Genomic DNA, 26778 nt, shown 5'->3' with positions numbered 1-26778 from the left:
GAGATGAGAAATGCTTAAAAACCCTCAGAGTCAGCCAGGCTGACCCTGCCCAGCAAATCCCACCCTCCTCCCAGGCTGAATTTGTCAGAATTCAGCTTTAATGAACCTTCCTCCAAGGAAGGCCCTCGACACCAAGGTGACAGAGCTCCCCACCTTCCACTCATATTTTTACTTTGTCACATACACAGGAGCATAAAAAATAAGCTGTTTTTCAATCAAACAACCCAAGGTTGTCCAAATCTTTCATATTCAACCCAAGTGAATTATTCAGTGAATTATTTTGCTGTATTTAATGAGTTCCAGTTTGATTTGATGATGTGGAAGTTTACAAACACTTTCTGTCTGCTCCCATCCATCTCAATGTGAGAGATTCACTGAGATATTCCTTTAAAGTCACGTTTAATGGCTTTGGGTTAGGTCTCATTAATACAGAAATGATTTTACTCAAGAGCTCACACGCTAAACCCACTCTGCAGAATACATCAGCAAACACACTTTAAATGGGCTGAAATAAATAACTTTCTGGAGCTTTCATATGCAGCTCTGGAAATCTAAGCTGAGACATACTCGAACGGTTCCATCAAATCCTGGTTTTGTACAGAAAACGGATGCAATTCCACGTGAGATCATGTCAGGACAGGCTCAGGGGCACAGTTCCAGGCTGGCAGTGGGGAGGAAAGGGGTCCCTGTCTCATCTCATGTAAATTTGGGTGTTTTGACTGGTGCCTTGACCCCCTCTTCCAGCCTCCCTGCGTGGGAGTGCCCAGTGCAGCGCAGTCTCCCCTCCACACCTCTACACACACAGAGCCACGGGAACTCAGAAAAACCAGGAGGAACAAAATAATACTAACGTGAGTATCAGACTCCAAATTGGCTGTTTGCTGCAGCTTTGGGTCTCGTGGGGGGCTGTGAGCTCTGGTTGAGGCTTTTCCTGCCATTAAAACTCCTTTTCCTCCCCCATCCTGCGCCTCTGCTCCAACATCTGATGGAGCTTCGCTCAGGTCACCCCAGGGACTTCCTCCTCTGCTCAGCTCCTGCTGACAGAGGGTGGCAGAAGCATCGTGAACCTCAATTCCTCTGTCAGATTTGCTGGAAAATAACTGAAACATCAAAAAATGATGGAGGTGGGAGAAAGCACTGATCCACACCCCATACTCACAGCGTGGAGCTTCTTCAGAGCTCAGTGTCCTTCAGAAATTGGACAAAACACCTGCAGGAAGTTTGCAGTTTACAAAGAGTGTGCAGGGTCTCACCAGGAGAGTGTGCCAGTGGTCAGCGAGAGGCACGGCAGAGAGTGGGGCTGTCCCTGCCTCAGTTTCCCTGCTGGAAAGCAGGGCTGGAGATTCCAAACCCTTTTTATTTTAACTCCCTTCGAGGCTGACACGAGGAGCTACCCAAGAGCAAAGCACTCGCTATGAAGGGGCGAATTCTGGGAACAATACGCGTTTGATTGTGCCGCTGCCAGGAGATCGCCTTCCTGAGGGTGTTCCTGGCAGGTGCCGGGGCTGGGATCGCTCCCAGTGGGAAGAGCCATGAGCTGTGATGGATCGCTTCACTCTGGAAACACTCACAGCCTGTTCCTCACAGTGGGCAGCTGCAAAGCAGCTCCTTAAGCTTTTATCACAGCAGGGCAATATCGGCAGCCAATGAACTTCCCCTTCCCGCAGCACTTGCAGAGGGATGAGTGTAAAAATCCTCCACCCATGCAGCTCCCCGTTGATTTCCATCCGCACTGAGCTCCTCACGGGGCTGTGTCTCACCAGAGAGGGGTTCGGGGTTCAGAGCTGTGGCCGGGGACAGCGGGCTCAGCAAACCAGCTCCGGCCACTGGGCATCAGGCGAGAGCGCCCTTGGGGTGGGGGGAAGTACCCAGGGATTTCCTGCAGCTGGGAAAATAACCAGGAGCTGCAGGATGATGCCCCAGGACCCCACTGCAGCCCCCACCACACCCTGCCCACACTGGTGGCTGTCAGGGAGGGCCCTATCCTGGGACAAATCCGTGGGAGATGAGGAAGGGGCCCCAAAGGCACCCTAATTCCCAGGGACCGCCAGGCTTGGCACTGTGGCGTGGTGAGGAAGAGGCTAAAAGCGGGGAATGAGATCAATTCAGACAAACAAGGTGTTTGATGCTTCACCTCCACTCCACCTGCCTCTTCCTCTCCGTCTCTGTTCTCTGCTCAGAACTCCAGCCAAGGGTCGTTAAATCCACGAGCAGATTTCCTGGTACCCAACCACTCGGGGTCAGGATCTTTTAATGCCAGGGCACGCGAGCGCAGCCGCAGCACATCCCCGTATTCATTATCGGGATCGTTATTATTGGCGTCTCACTCACGGTTCCTCCATCGATCCTGGCACACGGAGCAGGGGCTCAGAGCTGGGCTGGGATCACAGCTCCGCTGCAGCCTCGGGATTGATGGGCAGGGAGCAGAGGCTCTTCCTGGAATCACAGGCTTGAGGTGGAACAGCAGCTCTTGCAGGGAAGTGCCAGGATTTTGGTAATTGCAGGGTTTGGGAAGGGGTCTGGAAGAGGAGAGAGACAAGAGCTGGGGAGCTGTGCCAAGTGGGTGCCTGCTGGAGATGCCTGGCACAGCACTCAGGTCCCAAATGTCCCTGCATTTGCATCGTGGGTTCAGTTTGGGGTCCCTCAGGACAAGAAAGACATGGAGGGGCTAGAGCATGTCCAGGGAAGGGTCTGGAGCCCCAGGAGCGGCTGAGGGAGCTGGGAAAGGGGCTCAGGCTGGAGCAAAGGAGGCTCAGGGGGGCCCTTGTGGCTCTGCACAAGTCCCTGACAGGAGGGGGCAGCCGGGGGGGGTCGGGCTCTGCTGGCAGGGAACAGGGACAGGAGGAGAGGGAACGGCCTCAGGCTGGGCCAGGGGAGGCTCAGGGTGGGCAGCAGCAGGAATTTCCCCATGGAAAGGGTGCTCAGGGATTGGCAGGGGCTGCCCAGGGAGGTTTGGAGTGCCCAGCCCTGCAGGGGTTTAAAAGCTGTGTGGACGTGACCTTGGCAGTGCTGGGTGATGGTTGGACTCAATCTCAGAGAGCCTTTCCAACCAGAATGATTCTAAAATTCAATCCATCTCCCTAAAAAATCACTGAACCTACTGTTCAGAAGCTCCTGGGTCCCTGTTCCAGGACAGAGCAGGGCTGCCCACATCCCAAAAGCCGGGCAGAGCTGAGGTCCTTGCAGGGGAACTCATCCCCTTGCAGTCAGCTCCTCATCATCCCTGGGTGGCTGCAGACACCTCAGGGCACGGCAGGGCCCTGTGTGCCCGTGGGAGGACTGGGATGCAGATTCCAGCTGTCCAGCTTGATCCATGTGGCAGTTCCAGAGGCTCTGGAATCCGGTGTTATTTGCACAGGAAAAGCCAATGCAGTGACTTTCACAACAACTTTCTGTCGAATGATCCTGCATTCAGGCCTCAGGAAAGGACATCAGCAGCTGGAGAGGCAAAAAAAGAAAAGATATTTTAAATTTGACTCTTTTTTTCCCCTGCTGTGAAATGTTTCCTCTCCGAAGGCAGAGCCTGGGCGAGCAGGGAAGCAGAGCACGGTTATCAGGAGCCCTGGGCATGGCCTGTGACCTCGCAGGAGCAAGGGCAGGGCTGCTGCACCACAGCGTCCTGTCCTTGTCACCCTCCTCAGGCAGCTCCGGGGTGAACAAAACCTCTCTCTCTCCACAGCACCCTCAACTCAGTCCCCATCCATCTCCCCACAGAGGCCTCCAGCTCTATCAGTGTGCGTCACTAGACTGGATAAAGATTGAGGTGTGAGGACAGATGGAGATGGATTGGTGGGAAGCTGTCCAGCCATCCATCTGCTCCTGCACCATCCATCCTGCTCCCGAGCCCTGCTGCACTTCCCACCGTGGGCAGTGAGCTCTGCTCCCGACGCAGACTGAGAGGAGATGGATGGACGGCTGAGTGGGTCTGGATTTAATGCATCTCCTCTCCCTCACTGACCCATCAGACCATCTCCACATTTTTCCTCTGCCTCTTTATGCTCAGAAAGCCTGATCCATCCAGCTCCCAGTTAAGGATTTTACAGCTCCTCTCATCAAAGAGCAAATGTGTTTGACCCTTCTCAGCACCATAAAATCACTCCTTGGGTTTGTTACAGTTTTAATGGAGAGGAGCAGAGCCTGAGAAGGAGCAAACGCCCAGGTGCTGTCCCCAATTAAATGTCAGGTTAATCATCCCCAGGAGGGCCTGAGCAGCTTTCCAGCAGCCAGGCAGGGTTCAGCGGGGGGTGCATGAGGGACCCAGACCAAAAACCCCATAAAAGTCCCTTGGTGTGGGTGGATCACACCCACTGGGATGGCACCAGCTTGTCCACTGCTAGGGAAAAGCAGCCTCCACTGGGACAGGAAGGGCTGGAGATTTGGTTCTGACATCTTGAGGTGGGGCTGATTTCATCCCAGCTCCCTCCCCTCTCCCTCAGGCCGTGTTGGGTCATTTAGGATGGCCCAGGACACACAGCTGAACGTTCCCATTGCTCTTCCCACCCTGGATCCCTGTTCCCACTCTGGACAGAAATGAGCTCAGCTGGGGCTGCTGCCCCAGAAAGGTTGCAGCCAGAGTTTATCACACCTTAAAAACCAAAATAATTAAAGAAGGAGGGAAAAAAGATTGACTTGGAGGCCACTTAAGTCCTCAGCACAAGACTGGGACTTCAGAAAATGTCTGTTTGGTAAAACTGAACTTCTGCACAGAGGAGGCTCTACCAATCCCCCCCCCTTCCTGGCTGCCTCTGGGACATTTTTGTCTTTGTTCATGTTTCAGCCTTGATATTTGCAAAATAAAAGACATTTCTGGTTTGAAATGATTCTGCGTTTAACAATGTCAAGCTGATTATCGTGAAATTAATTATTACAAACAGAAAGTTAACACGGTAGAAACAGATACAAAAACCTCCCCAAAATTGCCAAGGGAATTATTTGCACAGATCAAAAGCAATTTACTCTGCCAAGCTTTTATGTTGCAAATGGTTTTTGAGAGCTCCTCTTCCCAACCCAGCGTGGTTGGCAAGGGAGGTTTGCTGAACCCAAAACATTTGGCAGGGCAAGAAAATCTCCCCTCCTCCCGTGTAAGTGTCAGGGTCAGTCCTTGGGGGTGGAGGGATCACAGGGAGCAAAAGCCAGGGCAGCCCCAGGAAGGGGCTGAGGCATCCCCTTGTTCCCGTACCCCCATCTTACACCCACATTGCAAACTAAGGCTGAGGGGATGAGGGTGCGAGCACCCAGCTGGATGAGGCAGGAGCCCTGCACAGCAAGGGGGGTGCCTGGGGTGCAAAATATTTTGGGAAATGCCCTGGCAGACAGGAGGGACCGGCAGGCACGGCAGGGCAGGGAAAGGGCAGCTGCCTGTCTGCTCATCTCCCGTCCCAGGCAGTTTGTCCTTCATTTCCTCAGCTACAAATTCGCTTGGACACATGTTCTGAATTTAGAAACAAGCACATTCAGTGGAATTCATATTTTATGAGGCTCCTTTTAGGGGCATATTGTAAAAGAAATGACTAAATCTGATTTTTCCATTCTCTTCAATCTCTTAAAACTTCCTAACGAGTGTCAGGGAACATAAAGGACCTGCTTAGGCTGTGCTGTGAACCAGGAGATTCAAGAGCCTGTGAACATCCCAGAATTTACTCTGTACCAATGAGACATTTAGAATTAGAACATAGTTCTCCCCCAACAGCAGCCCAGGAGAGCTTTGCCATTACCCCTGAATCAGGTCTGGGGAGGAATCCAGTTAAACATTAGAGACCTGCAGCTCCGGGAGGGAGTTCCAGCCCTGCTGGGTGCTCCTGGACATGGGGCTTCCATCTTCTGCCTTGTTCTTCATTTCACCTTACGAGTGGCACACACAGAACCACATCCACAACAGCCGAGGCTGTGAGGTCCAGCACTGAGAGCTCTGACAGCTCAGATCTGCCATTCCAGTCTCGTGGGTGCAGAGGTCCGTGCACGCTCTGCACTCCAGCTCTCCACTGTGCTGAGGAAACGTCAGGGCTCACCCCTGCAGGAGTGGCTCGTGGTTTTCCAAGAGGATAAACCAGACACAAAACGTGGATGTGCTGCAGGTGCAGAAAGCAGCAACCCCTCTGCCTCCCCCCAAAACCTTCTCCTCAGAAACGGAGGGTCCTCAGACCCGAGCTCCCTCTGGAAATGAAGGCAGGATTTGTGTCTTGGGCCATGTCTGCATCAACACCAATGTCAGCAGAGATTTTGCCCCAGCCCTATCCCATGCTCTGGGATGCTCCCAGAGAAGCTTCTCATCCAGGAGCTGGACAGGAGCCAGTTCAAGCTCTCCAGAATGGCTCCAGAGTGTTGACAAAACTGAAGGGGACACATCCTAATCCCAGCTGAGACACCCAGGGAGATGCCCAGGAGGACCAAGTCCCCATCCCTCACCCCCAGCCAAAGCTCAGAGGTTTGGGAATTCAAGTGTGCAAAGTTTCTCTCCACCCTCTCCCATCTATAAATCACCCCTCAGACATTTGGGTTGGGGAAATAAATAGTCCCTGCCACGAGCAGCAAGAGATAAAGTTGTAAGTGTTCAAACGTGTGTCTAATCCCTTTAATAGATCTCTTGCTATTAATTTCAGCATTCGCTGTGGCTCTGCCAGGCCCTGCCATCATTCCTGGGGATGATATCTGCAGGTGGCCTGTCTGCCCCATCCAAACCCTTTTCATATTTCAGACTCCGGGCACTCCTCGCATTCAGCTCAAAGCAGCCAAACACCACAGGAGCCACTGAGACACAAATCTGCCACCCATCCTATGGGGTCACAAAGGGCTGGAGGGGACAAGGAAGAGGGCCCAGGCTCATTTGGCAGTGGCAGCCTCCAACACAGCTCCAGGCTGGCACAATTCTCCCGTTCACTGAATGCTGGAAGGGGCATTGGCTCAGGATCCGTGTGGGACAGTGCTGGGCACAGCACCTCAAGACATGGAGGGGCTGGAGCGTGTCCAGGGAAGGGAACGGGGCTGGGGAAGGGTCTGGAGCCCCAGGAGTGGCTGAGGGAGCTGGGAAAGGGGCTCAGGCTGGAGCAAAGGAGGCTCAGGGGGGCCCTTGTGGCTCTGCACAAGTCCCTGACAGGAGGGGGCAGCCGGGGGGGTCGGGCTCTGCTGGCAGGGAACAGGGACAGGAGGAGAGGGAACGGCCTCAGGCTGGGCCAGGGCAGGCTCAGGGTGGGCAGCAGCAGGAATTTCCCCATGGAAAGGGTGCTCAGGGATTGGCAGGGGCTGCCCAGGGAGGTTTGGAGTGCCCAGCCCTGGAGGTGTCCAAGGAAGGGCTGGGCATGGCACTCAGGGTTCTGGGCTGGGGACAAGGTGGAGATCGAACACAGCTCGGACTTGGTGACCTTGACCTTTTCCTGGCCTCAGTGATCCTGGGATCCTGTGACAGTTTGGAAAAGAGTAGCATTGACCTGAGAGTCTCCAGAACAAATCTGGGCAGTTTGTGCCCTCATAACCGACCTCCCTGGGCACACTGAAGGTCAAGTGGCGAAGTTTCCTCTCTGCTCTAATCAGCGCTGGGCTTTTAAGAGACAACAGAGAGCAATCGAGGCGTCTCCATGTCCTTCCCAGAAGTTAACGGGCCCTGACGCCTCATCCTGGCACTGAGAAAGCTCCAGCAGGAGCTTCTGGGCTGACTTTGCAGCTGCCACGTCTCCGTTGTCCCCGTGGGTGTCCAGCTCAGCACCTTCCACCCACGCGGAGCGCGGGAGCTGCTCAGCGACCATGGCCCCGGGGCCAGGGGGGATTTACAGCCCCAAATTCTCCCAGCTCAGCTCAAACCTGTGCCCATCAAAGGGCAGCGCTGCCCGAGGAGAGGGCAAAGGAAAGGATCCAGCGAGGACGTGGGGATTGCAGCGTCCTCCGAGCACACCCAGCCTGTTTGAACAGCCACGTGCGCACAGATGCTTCCAGCAAAAACTGCTGGGCATTAATTCACGGGCAGCTCGCTCATAAAGCTGGGCCAGGCACAGGAACTGAGCTCTGCATCCACTTTTCATGTCCCCTGTCCCTCTCTCTCCGTGCCTTTGTTGGGATGCCAAAGCCAATCAGGAGGTGCTGAACCTCCCTGGCTCGTCTTCATTTCTGGTAAATAATGACCATTAGTATTCAGGCCAAAGACCTCGCAGCATTACCCAGTTCAATATTTGCTGCCCCTGTAACAAAGGCAATCCATTTCACATGCAGAACGTGGGAGCACAGCCTTTTGTTACTCGAGTTTCTTAAATTTTTATCTCAGAAATCAATGAAGGAATTGGAATTCCACATCTCATTTTATGGCCCAGAGAAAAAGAGAGAGAGCACAAGGGAAAATTATGAAAGAGGGGGAAAGGAATGAAAAACAACACCCAGGCTCATCCAGATATCCTCATAAATTCTTTAACAATTTAATTACTGGGCATTCTGTGCTGTGGTTTTACAGCTCTGAATGAGGGCTGGGGTTATTTTGTTGTGGGTTTTTTCCCTCCCGCAGAGTCTATAGAATTGCTTGTGGTTTGAAGTTGATCTTCTTGGAGAAAGAAATTATTCTCCATCCAATTAATCTAATTAGATTAAATCAAGTTGTAGAGATCTGTGCAGCAGTGTGAGTGATTAGGAAAAATTACCTTTCTGCAAAGAGTTTAAATTTAATTTTAGTTCCATAATCTGAAGCCCAAATAAAGGAAAGAGCAATTTTCACTGCAATCCTTCGTGCCACGCTGCCTCCTTCCTGGGAGAGCAAATTCCAGCTGCATCCAAACAAATCCCCCTCGCGTTTCGTGGCTCAATCCATGCGAAACCAGTGGATCCCATTTTCCAGAAGGACATGGGAAGCCAGACTCTGCTCAGGATCACACGAGGGTGGTTGGGAGCTGCACTGGGGGGGTGGCAGGGTTTGGGTGGGGGCTGCTCCAGGAGTGACTTCTGTGAGAAGGTTCTGGAACATTCCCTGGTGGAAGGGACCCAAGGTCAGCTTCCAGCGTAAAGGGCCTGAGGGAATGGCTGGAGCTGGGCCAGGGGAGGGTTGGGCTGGGTATCAGGGGAAGGTCCTGCCCCCAAAGGGTGCTGGGACACTGCCCAGGCTCCCAGGGAATGGGCACACTGCTTCATCTTTGCCCTTGACGGAAAGGGGTGAAGGAAAAAGGAAAAAGAGATGATGGGAAGGGGAGTGAGGGGGAAAAATGAATTGCTTAAAACTCCTGTTACTGTTCATTACCTCCTTCATTAGCTCCTGCTTGCTGCGAGTGCCAAGGTTCATTTCCCAGCTGGCAGTGCCCAGTGCCAGGGCTGCCAGGGCTGCTGATCCCATTAATGCTCCCTGGGACCCGAGGGGGCTCGGCCGGGGCTGCGGAGCCAAATCAGTGTGACCAGTGTCCCTCTGCAGCACATCCGTAACTGTCCAGTGGTGGTGGACAGATGGAGGGATGGATGGAGGGAGGGAGGGAGGGATGGATGGATGGATGGAGAGATGGAGGGATGGATGGATGGATGGATGGATGGAGGGATGGATGGATGGAGAGATGGAGGGATGGATGGATGGATGGATGGATGGATGGATGGATGGATGATGGATGGATGGAGGGAGGGATGGATGGATGGATGGAGGGATGGATGGATGGATGGATGGATGATGGATGAATGGATGGATGGATGGATGATGGATGGATGGATGGATGGATGGAGGGATGGAGGGATGGATGGAGGGATGGATGGAGGGATGGATGGAGGGATGGATGGATGATGGATGGATGGATGGATGGAGGGATGGATGGAGGGATGGATGGAGGGATGGATGATGGATGGAGGGATGGAGGGATGGATGGAGGGATGGATGATGGATGGAGGGATGGAGGGATGGAGGGATGGATGGAGGGATGGAGGGATGGATGGAGGGATGGAGGGATGGATGGATGGATGGATGGACAGATGGAGGGATGGATGGATGGAGGGATGATGGATGGATGGACAGATGGAGGGATGGATGGATGGAGGGATGATGGATTGATGGAGGGATGGATGGAGGGATGGATGGAGGGATGCATGGATGGATAGATGGAGGGACGGATGGATGGAGGGATGATGGATGGATGGATGGATGGATGGATGGATGGAGGGATGATGGATGGAGGGGTGGGAGGAGGGAGGGATGGATGGATGGATGGATGAATGGATGGATGGATGGATGGTTGGATGGAGGGATGATGGATGATGGATGGAGGGGTGGGAGGAGGGAGGGATGGATGGATGGATGGATGAATGGATGGATGGATGGATGGTTGGATGGAGGGATGATGGATGATGGATGGAGGGGTGGGAGGAGAGAGGGATGGATGGATGGATGGATGAATGGATGGATGGATGGATGGATGGATGGATGGATGGATGGATGGGAGGAGGGAGAAATGAGGGATGGATGGATGGACGGATGGATGGATGGACGGATGGAGGGATGGGCTTGGAGTGTTGGCTGGGAGCAGGGACAGAGAGGGAGACGGCGCCTGCTGGCAGATGGAATCACAGAAAATTACTGAGATTGAAAAAGCCCTCCAAGACAACCTGTGACTGATCCCAGAGCACTGAGTGCCACCTCCAGTCTTTTTTTGGATACCTCCAGGGATGGGGACTCCAAACCTCCCTGGGCAGCCCCTTCCGATGCCTGGCCACCCTTTCCATGGAGAAATTCCTGCTGATGTCCAACCTGAGCCTCCCCTGGCCCAGCCTGAGAATCAAAGAGGAGATCCTGGTGCAGAGACAGCAGGAGGGGATGCTGCAATCAGAAACTGCATGAAAACCTTTCCTTTCTTTGGTGACACCAGGCCAGGTGATGCTGCACCAGTCACCCGAGGGGCTCATTTGTATGAATCATCTGGCTTTCTGTAATATTAAAATGTGCTTTTTGCAGAAAATCCTCAGAATTCCTTTCAAATCGGCTGCGTCTCCACACAGCCCCACAGGCTGGGTACGGCCAGGACAGCCAACACCCTGTTCTGAGTGAAAACAGCAGAGAGGTGAGACAGCAAGGTCTGAGCACAGAGAATGTTCACCTTTTACCTCAGGGAATATCACTTTCTATGGATTTTTGCTGGCACGTACTTGTAGCTTGTTCATGTTTTCTGTGCTCCATTCCCACCGGAGACAACTTGCAGGGTTTTCCTTTGGGCCTCTCTTGAAAAAATAAGGATTAAGAAAAGAAAAAAAAATTCAATATTCCGGTGAGGAAAGGAGGGTGGGAGCTGCTGGCAGAGATGGAACAGCCTGGATGGCACAGGGACCCTGTTTTTATTGAGTTTGGATGTTGTGAACTGAGATCTTCATCCTGCCAGGAGCTCCCCAGGGGTGGCGAGGTCTCGTTTGATTTCGCAGCCTCCTGCTGCAGGAACGGCCCTGGTGGGAATGCACTGGGGTGTCCTGGCTGCCATCAGAACATCTCCAGCCAGACAGGTCCATGCCTGCCTTGGGATGCGCCTTTTAGAGAAACAACACCAACATCTGGGATTTCCGTTCCCTAAACCTGTGTTTCTGAGTGGCTCACTGGGAAGGAGGTTGCTTCAGGCATGGTCTGCGGGTTCCTGAGCTCTGCTTTTGAGGAAAACTCCGACTTTTTCGTGTTTCTTGCCTGTTTTCCTGCACAGCCTCCAAGGAAAGACTCTGTGACGTGGTGTCATCCCTTCCCTGGCTGGAGCTGTGCTCACACCTGCATCTCACTCCTGGGGACTCTTCCAGAAATCCTAAACATCCAACAAAAACTTGTCCCTGCCCCAAAGACCTTGAAACCTAAATCCATGGGAAGTTCAGAGAGGGAAGGAGAGACAAGCACAGAGAGGACAGTGATTTATCCAAGGTCACCCAACAAATCAGTGGCAAAGGATGTTCCAACCCCCACAAAAGTCCCTCATAGCACAAAAATATTTTCTTGTAATGCAAAAAATCCTCTTTCCTATATTTAGCTGCAGAATTACTCCTGAACACATTAGTTCTCCAGGCTCCTCGGACAAAATAATGTTATTAGACCGAATGCCAGTGGAGGCAAAGAAGATTTGACATTTCACTGCAAATTGCACCCAGGACTATTAAGGAAGGGGAACTTATTTGGATGCGCTGCAGGCACGGGCTCTTCAGATTTACACTTTTCAGTCAGAGCTGCCTGCAACCCTTCTGCCAAATCTGAGGAGAATTTCATACTTTTCCCCTCCTCTCCCTCTCTTTACTCTGAGACAAATCTCCAGGAAAATTCATTACACGGTTTAAGCGATGGGATTTATCATTCCATTCAGCTTCCCCAGCTCGCAGCTCTCCTTGCTGTCACACCAGCGAGGTAATTCTAATTTGTTTCTTTCATATTTCACCCGTGATGTGCGACTCCGGATGATGGGGAGAAAATAGAGACGAGAGCAGGGAATGGCTCGGGGCTGGACAGGACGAATTCCAGCGGCTGCGTCACTGTCTGGGGCTGGGGAGCCTCGGGAAAAGGGGAGGCGCTCCAGGCCAGTTCATGGGGACCTAATGCCAACCTCTCTCGGGGCTCCTGCACAGCGTGGGGGCAAGCCAGGAGCACAGGTGGGTTTGTCACCTGCCACAGAGAGGGTTCATCACCCCAGAGAGGGGCTCTGGCTCAGCTGTCCTTGGGGGTGCTGCATTCCCACGTGGTCAGAGCCCTTCTTTCCACCCAGTGTCTCCTCCCTGCAAAGCACCAGGGTGGAAGTGAAGCCTTTCACTCAGGGAACACTTCACACCTCTGAGTGATGGGGAATCTCTGCCGGGTGTTTGGTGTCACCAGGACAGCGTCCTTCTGAGACAGGACCCCCAAACTGAGAGGGACTGGCAAGGCCAGCAGTTGGCTTGGTCACAAACACCCTGGAGCATCAGGGAAAAGCCACCAGAGCCTGAAGGGACCCAAGGCAGTGCCCAGGACAGATGCAGCATCCTCATCCCTGTCCCCCATCATGGCTCAGGGTCCAGGTCCCATCTTAGGGGAGGTGACAGTCCCTGCATCCTGTGCACCCTCCCTCCTTCCCCCAGCCCAGGGGGAACTTCCACAGGTCACTGAGCAGCTGGGAAAGCCTCGAGTGGGAGGGCCAGTTTTGGACAAGACCCTAAATCTGGCACCTGAGTGCCATTTTCAGTAAGCCCTTTGTTAGGCTGACCTTTATGCAGTGTAAATAATAAACCAATGGTGTTTCCTATTAGCCTTGTACAAATACAGCTGCTAAATAAACACCGTGGCCATACACCTGCAGGGTTTGTTCCTCTCTGCCTGGAGTTATCACCCCATAAACAAGAAGCTGCTCCACACGATCACCTAATTGATCCATTTTGCCTGATTCCCAATAAGCTATAAAAAGGTACATTTGCTGTGGGGAAAACCAGGGTTTTTATCATCTTCTGCCTCATCTCAAGGGAGGATGAAAGGAAGAAGCCCACTTTATGTTTGCTAAAATATTTAGAACAAGCTATGAAAGATAGAAAACATTTTAGAACAACTGTAAGTTATATTAATACGAGAGCCCATCCTCGAGAATAAACTGCAGCCCCAGGCAGGTAAAAAAGCTGTTAAAGAGATAAAGAGATCGTCCTTTGAATTGACACGGATCTGATTTGATTGCAGCACCATTCCCATGCAGTTCCAACATTCCTTCTCCACTAATACCGAATTAATTCATTTTGATTATTGTTATTACGGCGAATGGCAAACGGAATTAGCGGTGATGAATCAGGCGCTCGCTGGGGAGCGCGGGTTGGGCTCTGCACCTCCCGCCGGGACGCGCTGGGCCCTGCGCAGGCTGCGGGGCCGTAAAAATGATGGAGGGGACGGGGAAGGGAATCATCTGGCAGATTAAAAAGATTCCTTGCAAGGTAACGTCTGCCAGCCTCTGTACAAGACCCAAGATCATCCCTGTGATCTGCAGGGAGAGGCAGAGGAGTTCTTTCCCCGTTGAACGCCAGGTTTGGCTTGAGGGAGAGTGGCGTGGCCGGGGCAAGTGCCAGGGCTGAGCCTGGCCCAGCAGAGCAGCCAAGGGGCAGCTGCTGCAGCTGCAGGGGTTGCCATCTGAGAGGCAAATTTCAGCTGCAGAAAGGGGAGCAGGTCTGGGAAGCAGCTCCAGGGCTGCTGCATCGCAGCCCAGACCAGGTTTGCAATCAGCTCCAGGATTTCTCTCCTGCTTGACTTGAACAGAGTTGGGGTTTTTCCCCACAGCATTACTGGGATAAGGGAGAATCACAGAATGAAAGAATGATTTGAGTTGGAAGAGACCTTTAAAGACCATCCAAGTGCTCCTTCCACTACCCCAGGTGCCTCCCAGCACCTCGTACCTGCTCCTGCAGCCTCCTCCGAGTCTGGTGGAGGTGTCTCCAAACCTGGGCCCTTGGCATGGTCAGGATCAGCTCTGTCCGTCCCAGAGCTCCAGAACCAAGGACAGCTTTGAGGTGCTGAAGTCACCACAGAGCAGATGCCATGTCTTTGTCTGTTTGTTTGTTTGCAGACACGGGAGTGGTGCAGAGCTGTTCAGCAGCTCCAGTCCTCCCGTGCCAAGCCAGGGCAGCAGCAGAGCCGTGTCTGCCTCCGCTGAGCCCAGTGCAGGAGCAGGGAGGGATGCACAGGTGGATGTGCAGGAGGGAGCACCAGGGGGGCGCAGTCCTGGCTGGAAAAGGACCTGGTCTCCCGCGTGCCAAGGCCACTGCCTGTTCCCATCCCATATCTGAGCCAAACTGGGGTCCTGAGGTGCAGGGATGTGGGAAGGAGGGGACGGTGGCAGGGGCAGGTGCACTGCTGATCCTGAGTGCGGTGCTCCTTTGGGGTGAGATGTGGGAGGCACCGATACCCCTCAGGGGTGTTTATCACAGCAGCAGCCCTGGCAGCAAAGCAGAGTTTGGGAGTGAGGGAGGGGGTGGCCACATCTCCCATTTCCCAGCGTCTCAACAAGCTCAGCATCGGCTCGGCTGCTTTGGGAGGGGTTTTCTTACCCTCTGAACCACTGCAGGGCTCCAGCATCCCTTCCCTCTGCACATCCATCTCTGCCCCCCCTTCCCATGTCTGGGGACACAGCTATTTCTGTATTACAGGGAAGTTTTAGGAGCAGAATCCATTAGGGGCTCATTTACAGCCGTGCCCTAAGGCAGCCACAGACCTCGCTTCAGTGAGATGATGGACTCATCCATCAACAGCTCCTCACTGGCCTGCTCTGCCTGGGAGCAGCTGTACTGGGCCCCAGCCCACGCCCACGCCCATCCTCTGGCTCTCTGGGCAGCCTGGAGATGCTGCAGCGCTCCTGGAGCCCTGCGAGCAGCAGTTCCCAGAGAAGCTCCCCCAGCGCTGCCCCACGAGCTGAAGGGAGGAGGTTGCTTTTCCATGCCCTGATCTGCAGCTTCTGCAAATTCCTGGGCTGTGTCCTCCCAGCTGAGTCACAGGGATGGAGTTGAACCCCTCTGGGACTCGGGGAAAGACCCTAATTGTGTCCAAACCTTGCCTTCCTGCAGGGAACGAGCAACAAAGTCAGATCCAACATGAATTTCCTCCCAGCTCCCATTTTGATCAGTCTTTTCCCATTTCTCAGAGGCCGTTTGTGATAAGGGTATAAGGAGTGCTTCTTGGATCAGATCAAAAGTCCATCGAGGCCAATCTCCTGGAGGGCTGGCACAGAGACAGGACAGGCCATAAACCATTCCCAGCTCTGGCCATCTGCAGCTCGGGCCCATCCGAGCCAGATGCAGCTGTGAGTAACCTGCATTTAAAAGCCCCTGATGGCCCTTTCTGGCCACGCTTCTCTAATGCCTTTCCAAACCCATCTCTGTGTTTGGCCTCCCCTGGCCCTGCCCTGAGTTTCAGAGTTGGATCAGGCACTGTCTGAGCGTCCTTCCTCCATGAGGGCAGAGATAAAGTTATCCTGGATTTCATCTGTTGCTGGCACCAAGCTGAACTCAAATCTTTCTTAAATCTCTGCCAGGAAGCGCCAGTCATGCCTGGCCAAAATCTGGTGTGGGGCAGGGCCCGGGTGCCCAAGGGACCCAGAATGGATGTCCCTGGAATCACCCATCTCCATGAGGCACAGCCTGTCCCTAAAATCTCCCCAGTTCTGAGTAAAGGTGCTCCTATTAGGACCATCCCAAAGGTTTGTACTTTCAGACCTCATAAGTTTTCCCATCACTGTCAGGTTCCTGATCTAATGGGACAGAAGATACTATTTTCTTAAAAAGATGGAGAAGCAAAAGGAATTAAATTACATTTTTCAAAGTTGTGTCTCAAGAGAGGAGCTTGTGCTTCCCTAATCAGGCACGAAGAGAAAGACAACCCTCTCCAGAGGCTGATGTCCTTGGTTCATTTTCAGCTGGAGGAGGGACAGCTCTGTCCCACCCGGCTGGTTATGGACTGGCTCTGATGAGACAATGTCAGCCTGGCTTTCCAAAATTTCCATCAGGCCTGGATCAAGTAAAACACAAACCGCAGGTCTCTCAGACCCTGTTTTCAGCCTTCTTGGTTGGAGATGCTCATCCAGGAACACTGTGCTGTTCCCCCTGAAAATTTCCACAGGGGACTTGAGGACTGGGAAGCCCACAGGTGGAATCTCCTGCTGATCCAGACCTTGTCACTGTTTGGCCGTGAACAGAGTTTCAAGTTTTTTAGGTCTACTGGTGCTCTCTCTGCGCCCCAGGTGGTGGCAATGTTCCTTCTGGTGTGCTCTGGAGTGGATGACAAGAAAGGAAAGATTGCAAGAAATAAAAAGAAAGTTCCTCACAACGAAAGGGATCAGCGCACACCTCGATCTCCTGATGTTAAACACTGCTGACACAGGCCCTGCACTGCACAAATCTGTAACTTCCTCTAAATTAGCAATTCCACAGACACAGTAGGAGCTTGCATAAGAATTGTCCATAAAGGGAAGAGAGTCACAATATCAGCCTAGCATGAAACCCTGCTTTCTGCTTTTTAATTAAGATTTCAAGCTTGTGTCTCCCCTGAGGTGCTGCGGGAGGTTTTGCCAGATACAAGAAGCAGCCGGGGTCCCTCTCAGCAAATTGGCTTTCCCAGCTGTGCTCACACACCCTCCAACACCAAATTCCACTGCCAAACTCGGGGTACAGCCTCCACAAGAAGGCAAAGCCCCTAAATTGGGGGCTGGGGCCCTTCCCTGCAGGCTCAGGTCCTTTTGTGACTCTCCTTTCCCAGCAGGGTCTCTGTGGAAGCAGCAGGGTCTGGGGTTTGGCCCACGTCACTCTCAGTATTGGCCAGAAAGGCAGCAGCTCCCAAGGATGACATTTCCAGCGTGAGCACCTCTGTTTATTTATTTTTAAAACTATTCTGCACTCTGCCATGTGGCCTCAGCACTCCCTCGGAGCCCCTCTTCCCCTGGCTGCTCCCGCCTGCCGCGTATCCCTGAAGCTGGAAAGGGAAATCAGAGAGACGTGAACAACCAAACAAGTTATCATCCAGAATTAAAGGCAGATGTTGGCATTTGCATTTGTCCCGGTCCATTTCTCCATCACAACCCTATTCCCTCACCTGGAGTCTCAGAGCAGAGCGCAGTGGATTATAAACACCACAAAGACGAAGCAGGGAACCCGGGGCTCCCTGTGGAGTGCCAAAATTACCCCACAGACACGGGGGGCACGACCAGAAATCCCTGCCTCCCTCCCTGCTACATCACTGCCAGTTCTGGGCTCGTTTAGGAGGAGGCAGAGGCACCCCGGGTACCCCAGCACAGCTCTCCCCGGGCGCTGGCAGCCGCCGATGTGTCGGGGCTCATTGCTGCGCACATCCATCACTCCCGGCAATGCTGCCCCTCCGAAGGAAACCTTTCCCGAGCACGCAGAGCTCACACCCAGCAGCCACCACATCCTTCCCCGCCTCTCGCTGCCTCCCTGCAGGCGGGGCAGGATCCAGCCCAGCCGCTGCCCCAGAGCAGGGATTTGGCTGCGTTTGCACTGAACCCATCATTGCCACCTGCAACACAACGGGAGAGGCCCAACTCTGAGCCGCCCGTCCCAGTGCTGGCTGTCACCGCGTGGAGGGGACACGGACAAACACTGCCCTGGAAGCACCTCTGGAGGTTTCACAATTACTCCCATAAAGAATTTAATGCGCAGTAAAAGCGGCGAGTGAGTTACCGAGGGCTGCTGCGGAGAGGGAAGCAAATGTTTCGCCCTACGGATGTTCATAAAATATTTAGTAACTTTAAAAAGAGGAGGGGGAAATGCGGTTCGATGAAGCGGGGCTGCAGGCAGCCCGTGGAACGCGGGATTCCTCTCAGACTCGTTACCTGGTGCCGCTCGCTCCTCTCCCCCTCACCACGCACCGGCTTTATTTAGGAGCTGAGATTGGAGCCCGGCTCCGCCAGCACCGCTGCCCTGGATGTAATTAGGCATCAGCAGAGCAAGACTCCCCAGTCAAGGGAGAGTGGAAATCCAGGTCAGGCAGCTCCCTGCCCGCAGCTCCCTGCTCCCAGCTGGAACAGAAGCGAGTTTGGGGAATGTGATGCCGTGGCGCGGCCTTTGCAAGCCCCTGTGTTTAACTGGGGGCAGAGCTAACTGCGTAGGAAGTTTTTTGGAAGAAATGGGTTGGCTGCCCTGGGCAGGGAGCTGGGGGCTTTCACAGAATCACAGAATCCTGTGATTTGGGAGTGGTTTGGAATGGAAGGGACCTTAAATCCCATCCAGTCCCACCCCTGCCATGGCAGGGACACCTCCCACTGTCCCAGGCTACTCCAAGCCGCGTCCAGCCTGGTCTTGGACACTTCCAGGGATCCAGGGGCAGCCACAGCTTCCCTGGGCACCCTGTGCCAGGGCCTGCCCACCCTCACAGGGAGGAATTTCTCACCTAAACTTCCCCCCTGTAAGTGTGACCCCATTCCCCCCTGTCCTGTGACTCCAGTTCCCCAGGAACAGTCCCTCTCCAGCTCCCTTGAAGCCCCTTCGGATCCCGGAGGGGGCTCTGGGGTCTCCACACACCATTCTCTTCTCTGGGCTGAACAGCCCCCTGTGCTCAGCCTGGTTTTGTGCCCACCCTGCCATGGGGACAGACCAGTTCACGGCACATGAGGAAGACCCGTCCAGTGCTCCATCCCACTGCCCTGCTGGCCTTGCACTGGGGTTTGTTGGGGCACTGCTTTCCCCCATTTCCAGCTGAGGCTGGAGCAGGTGCCAGCGGGGCAGCCCCTGCAGGCTGAGCTGCCAGCCCTGGGCTGGGAGAAGCTTGCGGAGCATCTGCCTTCCATAAATGGGGGAAGAGCAGGTGATTTCCAGGCTGGTGTGGAAAAGCCCTCCCGGGAGCCGCAATGCCGTCACTGCCTCGGAGCAGAGCACAGAGCTCCCGATCTGCCAGCGTGGGTGAAACAAGGAGCAAATCAGAGCATCCTCGGAGCGGCTCAGAGAGAGACAGGAGCAGATAAAAATCCCAAACTGCTGTTTTGACATTTGCTCGTCCCAAATGAGGATGAAAAATTCAAAACACGTAGGGAAAAAAATAACGGGAGAACCAGAATCCCGTGCAGTTTCCATTTGGATGTGTCAAAACAACTCAGTTTGGCAGAGCAAGCATCAACCTGCCTCTGCCCACACTGCTGGGGAAGCTGGGGGACGGACACCAAGGTTGGGGTGGCACCCCAGAAGCCACAGAGGAAAAATGATCCAACCTTCCTTGAGGACATCGTGGTCCTGAGCATCTCCCTTGGGGCACACAAACACCTGAGTTCTCATTTGGCTGCAGAAAATACAAATAATCAGGAAAAAAGCATTTTGACAGGAATAAAATCTATTCCTTAGGCTGAAAATATTCTTTTCCTTCAACATAAGTGTGTGTTTTGAGTGAAAAGGAATTAAGTGTCTAAAAAAAGAAGTGCTTTGAATTAAGGCTCATTTCAATTTAGGGCTGGTGAAAGGCAGAACGCCAGGTGTTGTGCAGAGGTTCCTTTGTTCATTGTCACAATTCAACGTGGATTTGCAAAATACTTTGACTAAATCTATTCTGATTTTTCTGTCAGAAACATTTCAGGTGACAATTTTTACCCCAAAAGCTCCATTTGAGGCAACTCAGACAAAACAGTTTAACATCAGCCTGGAGGGAAGTATTTCATTCTTACTTCCCCAAAGAAAATGTGCACTTCAAACACTTGCAGGGGGAAAGATTTTGCAGAAATCTCCAGTTTTACAGAAATCCAGTAGAGTAAAGATGCTTACCTGGCAAAATTTTGGGGTCTAGAGCTCTGGAAGTTCAGGGCTTCTCTCACACTGTTGGCTTGGCGTATTTGAAGTCCTCACTGAAGTTTAGATTATTTTTTTCTTTTTCTGCTTCATTGTTTTTCTGTTTTCATTGGAAAAGCCCAATCAGACTTGCCTTGTGCCTTCCCTGCGAGTCTGCCTTGGTTCACCTCATTCCCAGAGGCAGCCCAGCTCTCTGTGGGGTGAGGCATTGAGGGCAATCCCTGCAGCCCAGAGCAATGGGGCTGCAGGACTCTGTCGAGTCCTTCGAGGCGATGTTTTCTCCTGGCAGAAATGCGCACTTTGGATGGCGGAGCAGGAGCACTTCCAGGCTCCTGGTGGATACAGGGGCTGCAGCCAAGTGCTGTAATTCAGAGCAGACCCTCAGCTGGCCTGATTACAGCAGAGCTGCCCCCAAAGCAGTGCTGGCTCAGGATGAGGAGCCATCCAAGTGATCCCTGACACTGCTGGACTCGCCCAGCTCAGCTCAGCCTGCCCAGGTTTGCAGGATTTCGTGCCACATCTTGGTGGAGAGGTCCACCAGTAAAAAATGGGGACTCCACATGCTCCAAAAGCAGCAATTCTGAATGTAAAAGCAAATGGAAATGTTAAGGTTGGCTCGTGCTCAGAGCACAGCCACAGAGCTCATTCCCGGACCATGGGGAGCTGTCGGAGCAGCAGCCAAACTTCCCAGCCTGGACTCTGAGCTGGGAGGAACCAAACTGGCCAGGACATCTCAGGGTCTTCCCATCATTATTGTTCCTATTATCAGGGAGAAACCCCCAGCACGGCCTTGAAAGCAACACAATTAACAAAAACCCCACAAAAATATGAATGGTCCTCCCAGAAAGGGTTCACATTTCCTTTGGCTAATGGCCCATCCCGTGATTCCGGCTGAGCCAAATCCTAAATTCTAAGAAAAACTCCGTCATCGCCCTTCTGTTTGAAGGGAAGCTGCCAACATGTCTCACCCATAATCGTCTGGATCTGAGGAGAGACATCCAAATTTATGATGGGAGGCAGAGAGCCAAGTCCATTGATCTCCAGTGAAATCCCTCAGTGAGAAATCCCTCACTCCCGTGCTGGCGGGAAGAGCCAGGCTTTGCCTGCGTGGCTGGATTTGTTCTCCAGCTCTCAGCACCATCCAGTCGGAATTCCTGTTGCTATCCTGTTATTATCTCTGATTGAGGGGGATGGCAGAGGGATTTAAGCCATTCCTGCACTCTCAGGCTTGCAGTGATGTGCCTTCACAAGCCCTTTTTTCATTTGTTGTCCTCAAAATCAAGTTTCCCGGGAGGGTTTTCACTGCTGGGGCAAAGTCTCGCCCTCCTTTACTCGGCTTTAGGCTGAGGCACAAGTGGGTCAGGGCAATGACTCACTTTCAGTATTTAAAGCCAGCCCAATAAATCCCTAAATGACTTTCTAACGGCGCAGTAAACATAATCAATGCACATTAACAAAGCTCTGGGAAGCCAAGAAATTCTTTGGGGGGTAAAACACATACCATGAATCTTTCCATGTTGTTGTACCAGGCAGGAACCGCCGACTCCCTCGTTGTGTTCGACAGAGACAGATGGGAAATATTTTCCAAAGCCATTCCTAGCCCAGCCCAGGTTTTTCAAAGAGGATTTTTTGGAGCAGAAAAATCTAGGCCTGATTTTTTTTTTTTAGGTATATCAATGCTTTAAGATTCAGGTACATACAAAAAGGGGGTTTTACAAATGTCAGAGAATTAGGGGCTAAAGGACCTCTGGAGGTCTCTAGTCCTCCACAGAAGACTTCACTGTTATCCCAGGACCTTGTTCAGGCAGCCTCTGAACATCTCAGGGATGGCGGCTCCTCCACCTCTCCCAGGGCTGCACAACCTTCCAGGGAAGGGAACTGAATCCTGGGAACATTCAGGGGCTCCCGAACTGATTGTATTCTTTTTATACCTGGAGGGGAAATGGGCCCTTCTCTCAGAGGCAGATTCTGGGTGAGCTTCACTCACCCTGACACATGCACAGGTGGTGGAGTGAAGGCTTCTCCGGACTCAGGCCCAGAGGGAAACCAAAGCACAGGGGTTGAATTAAAACCTTTGGATAAGCTGAGATACATGAAGCCACACCAAAGTGAAATAGAAATACAGATTTTTTAACTTTTAGTAGAAATATATGCTAAGTACCTTAAACATTGAAAAGCTGTACCAGAGACCTTAAACACAGTTCTTGCTGCAGCAGTGTTACCTTTTCACAGAATTCTTTACTTCAGACAAAATATAGATAGAATTACACTGCCCACATTTTTTAGATAGTGTTCACATAAACAGTAAGAGCTGATAGAAACTGTACAAGCAAATCTGTGTAATACCTATGTAGCACTTGTGTAAGACTTACGACTGTTAGAATTAGACCAGGATAGGTTAAAAAAAGAAAAACTAGAATAGTGTATTAATCTTATTGGTCAATTAACAAATATAATCCACACTTCTGTAAGAAAAGATTAGATAGAAGAAACTAGAACCAGAAGAAGCAGCTGTTTTCTGCCTGCTGTTGCTGCTGCTGCTTGGCTTTATCATGTAACTCCCTTGAACTCTGCCTTCAAGAAAGCTGTGAGACTATGAAATAAAGAACTCAGCAGAACAGCAGCCTCCTCTGCTCTCTTACCCTGGTCCAAGAAGGAAGGGTACCCCGTCAAAGCTCAACACACAGGAAAGTCAAACACATTTATACACCCCCGGCTCTCTCCATAATCCCTGTGGAGAAAAACCCCAAACAAATCATCTCGTGCTGCTCCAGCCCGAAGGGAAACACAGGGCTCTGGGAACTGGCTCAGGCTTGGACAGGAGTCAGGGTCTCAGCTCAGGCCACACCAATCCTGCCCCCAGAGCACCCTGAGCTCCAACCAGCATCTCCAATCACTCCTGACCAGCACTCCCAGTCACTCCTGACCAGCATCTCCGGTCACTCCTGACCAGCATCTCCAGGCACTCCTGACCAGCACCCCCAGTCACTCCTGGCCAGTGCTGTCACGGCATCCAGAGGTTCTGACCAGCCCCAGCCCCTGTTGTGCTCCAGGCTGCACCGACACGCAGCCAAGTCCCTGCCCAAAAACCCTGCGGTAAAATTAGACAAGACAGATGGAGGCACAGATTTCTGGGAAGACGCACAGCAGGTCAGGAGCAGAGTGGAAATGAGAGAGCAGGGAAGTAGCAGATCTGAGATCCCTCAATTAAAGCTTTTCCTTTGGCACTAAGGCACAAACCATACACTTCAAAATGCCCCGGCCCAAATGCTCTGGCCACCTTTAAGTCAGCTGAGGAAGCTGCAAATCCTGAGTCAGACACAGAGCTGAGATGCCTCAAAGAGCTACAGGTATGAAGTGCTTCTCCCAAGACCCCCAGTTCATTTGTGTCCCTGGTTTTCAGTCTCCTCTGACAATTTTCTCTGAAGCTGGACATCCTCTCCAGCTCCCACAGCTTTCCCTGGGCTCTGACTCATCACCCCAACCCTTTCCCGTGGAAACCAAGTTGCGCTGCCATTGCATCATTAGCTGTTACTGACAGCCACCCTTAATTAGCAGCCCAGCAATCGCGGTAACTGTGCTTTGTGTTCCTCGCCCCAGCGCTGTGTTTGGGTTCACAGAACACTTACAAATGGTATTAATAGTAATTGCATCAATAATAACCACGGTGGTGAGATGTTTATGTGGCATCCATCTGCTCCGAGATCCGCGGTGGCAGATAACGCCGCAGCCATCTGGCCTGGCTGGGTGCTCTTGGCTCCGGCTTATCAGGACGGCAAATCAGGCAGCCCCGTCTCCATCCCGGCAGCTCCCACTGGTTCCGACTTGCTCGCAGCCCTAAATCACCTCCTAAACTGCAGACACTCCTGGAGAGGAGATGGGAACCCCCAGGCTAAGGTTGGGAGCACCAAGATGTAAAGCGAGAGCTTCTCACTGCAGCGTGCAAGGAGGAGAGGGGGATCTGCAAACCCCCAAGGAAATAAGGACAGACACCGTTGCAAATGCACAGGCACTCCCAGAGCAGTCACAGCCTCATTTAAATCACTTTGTAAAGCAAGCCTGGCTCGGGTGTGGCTCTGGAGGGAATCCCCCTTGTCCTGGGAATCCCCCTTGTCCTGGGCCGGTGGGTGCGGTGCTGTCGAGGCCCTGGCACAGCAAACACAGCTCCACGCGGGGTGTATGGGATGCCTGGGACACATCCCATAATGTCACACCATCTGTGTCACTGCCGAACAAAGGACAGCATTGTTTTTTTCCAGTGGGAGTATCCTTCATGGGAAAGCGTGTCCCATTCCCTGAGCCACCTTCCTAAGTGCTGCATGCTCAGGAAAAGCAGCAACACTTGGCTTGCCCCTGCTCCCAGAAACACAAAACTCTCCAACTAAAATTAGGGGAAATAGCCACATGTGTGAAAAAAGGGGGAAAAGTTTCAAATAAAGTCTCCTCTTTTTTTTGCTCCTCCCAGCTCAACCGAAGCTCTTCAAAGTTTCTCCTCTCACGGAGTTGAGTCATTAGTCTTCAGATAAGTGATGCTTGAGCCTTTGATTAAAATGACTGGGGAGCGTCTCTGCGTGATTAAAGAGAGATAACACAATAAAAGGAAGAGGACTTTACACCATTATTATGGCAAATAAGTGCAATTCCCAACCTGGGAGCTGCATCAACTTGTCTAATGTAATAAATGCTTCCCCTGCTGGAAACATGTCAAATCAGACTTTGAGATGTCGGCCTCGAGTGTCCAAAGGCCTCGGAGCCTCTTGGGGCCCTGTGTGACTGCCAGGCTGCTGTGACACAGGGCTGGAGGTGACGCTGCCCCGTGGGGAACCGAGGGAGCAGCTGAGAAACACCAGCGCGGGCTCTGCCGGCTCTGAGAGTGGGAGAGGGCACAGACAGAGCCACAGATGGATGGAGAGACAGGAAAGAGTCTGGGGAGGGCGAGGGATAGATGGGAATGTGGCACAGGGTGCCCAGAGAAGCTGTGGCTGCCCCTGGATCCCTGGCAGTGTCCCAGGCCAGGCTGGACATTGGGGCTGGGAGCAGCCTGGGACAGTGGGAGGTGTCCCTGCCATGGCAGGGGTGGGATGAGAGCTCTGAGGTCTCTTCCAATCCAACCCTTCCCGATTCCATGGTCTGGGGTCCCGGAGAGGCTGGCTGGACCCGTGCAATGTCCCTGCAGGCCTGCCCAGGTCAGAGCCACCGGTTGCAGGTCCTTGCAGGAGACTTCTGGGGGCTTGGGCAAACAGCAGGGAACAGCTTTGTTTAGGGAAGAAAAGCATCATTCCCAGTCTTCCCCAAACTAGAACAGCTGCTCTGAAGGGAAAAAAGCAAACGTCTACCCAAGGATTTAGTCAGACCTACCCGACCCAACTCCCTGATGGAGACCAGCCACAAGTCTCTGTTCTCTTCTGGAAGAAAGGATCATTCATTCCCTCCCCAGGCACGGCGTGGGGCTCCATTCCCCAATTCAAGGAGCTGCTGTAGTGCTGTAGCTTGTAAAAGTGCAGACAGATAGTTCACAGACGCATCCTATTTGTGGCTTAAAATACACCAGTTTATCATGCAAATGATATGTCAACAGAAGAGCTGCGCTTGGCAATCCTTCCCGGAGTAAATTAAGCAGTTAAACATACCATGTGTAATATTAAAGGGGTTATGTGTTACATATAATAAGCACTCGAAGCCAAGTTGTCAGGGAGCCAGGTTGCTCAGAAATCTGAAATTCAGCTCAGAGGAGCCAAGGTGCTGCTTCCCCCTTGAGAGGGTGACGCTTGGGAAAAATGGGGGGTTCTGCCAAAATACCTCGAGGCACTGTGGTCCCAGCTGGGGCCTCGTGGAGGTTTTGTCCAGTCTCAAGCTCCCTGGTTGGCATTTCGGGAGCTGGGGCACACTCAGGGCTTGCTCTGTGCATTCTTCCCAGCTTGTGCTCCGTGCGTCTGGGAACTATTTGCAAGGGCAAAAATATTGCAGGATCCAGACTTCCCAAGGCTTTGCATGTCCTGCAGGGTGGAAATGCCAGTCAGGAAAAAAAAAAAAGGTCTTGGATTGTTTCAGCTCCACAAATTGCTCCCAGAGGCAAGTAATTGTTGTAAAAAACATACACAAATATTCAGATTCAAGTTTAACCAAATACCAGGACATTGGGATTTATTCAAGTGTCAGCAGCCCCCAAGCTTTCCTGGTTATTTCAGGCTCCTCTACATCAGCAAATGTTTTCTGTTTCACAGAAACTCAGAGTCAAACCTGGGGGCTCACGGGGCCCAAAAGAGTCAAATGAAAACGTTCCCTGCCTGCCCCGTGAACCAGCTCATTACACTCTGCTCTCCACGATGGAAACGGCTCCAGTGATTTATGGGGAATCAAAGCTAAAATCCCATTTGTTTACCGAGGTGATGCCTGGCCCCAGGGTGTTGTTTTAAAGGGCTGTAATGGAGTGAGGCAAGAGGTGTTCCTCGGTCCCCCCCTGCCTGGGCTCTGCCCCACCCAGCCCCCAGCCCAGAGCTCCCCTTCCCCAGCACTTCCAGCCTTTCCCAGCTCCCCTAAACCATTCTGCACCCAGCGTCTTCATGGACACCTCACTTTGAAAGGAAAGCTCTTCTC

At 52.6% G+C, this 26778-nt stretch overlaps 1 long non-coding RNA gene across 1 annotated transcript; it reads right to left on the bottom strand.

Moving 5' to 3' along the window:
* Window positions 1-355: 355 nt before the first annotated feature.
* LOC109146391 lies at window positions 356-20829 on the bottom strand. The gene is made up of 4 exons (XR_002048376.3): window positions 20158-20829; window positions 16210-16665; window positions 3102-3438; window positions 356-2519 (listed from the first exon to the last, which is right to left on the bottom strand). It is a non-coding gene; the product is annotated as an uncharacterized LOC109146391 (long non-coding RNA).
* Between the last annotated feature and the right edge of the window lie 5949 nt (window positions 20830-26778).

This window comes from Corvus cornix, chromosome 23, assembly GCF_000738735.6.
Source record: "Corvus cornix cornix isolate S_Up_H32 chromosome 23, ASM73873v5, whole genome shotgun sequence".
NCBI classification, from domain to species: Eukaryota; Metazoa; Chordata; class Aves; order Passeriformes; family Corvidae; genus Corvus; species Corvus cornix.
This window is presented reverse-complemented; position numbering and strand designations above follow the sequence as displayed.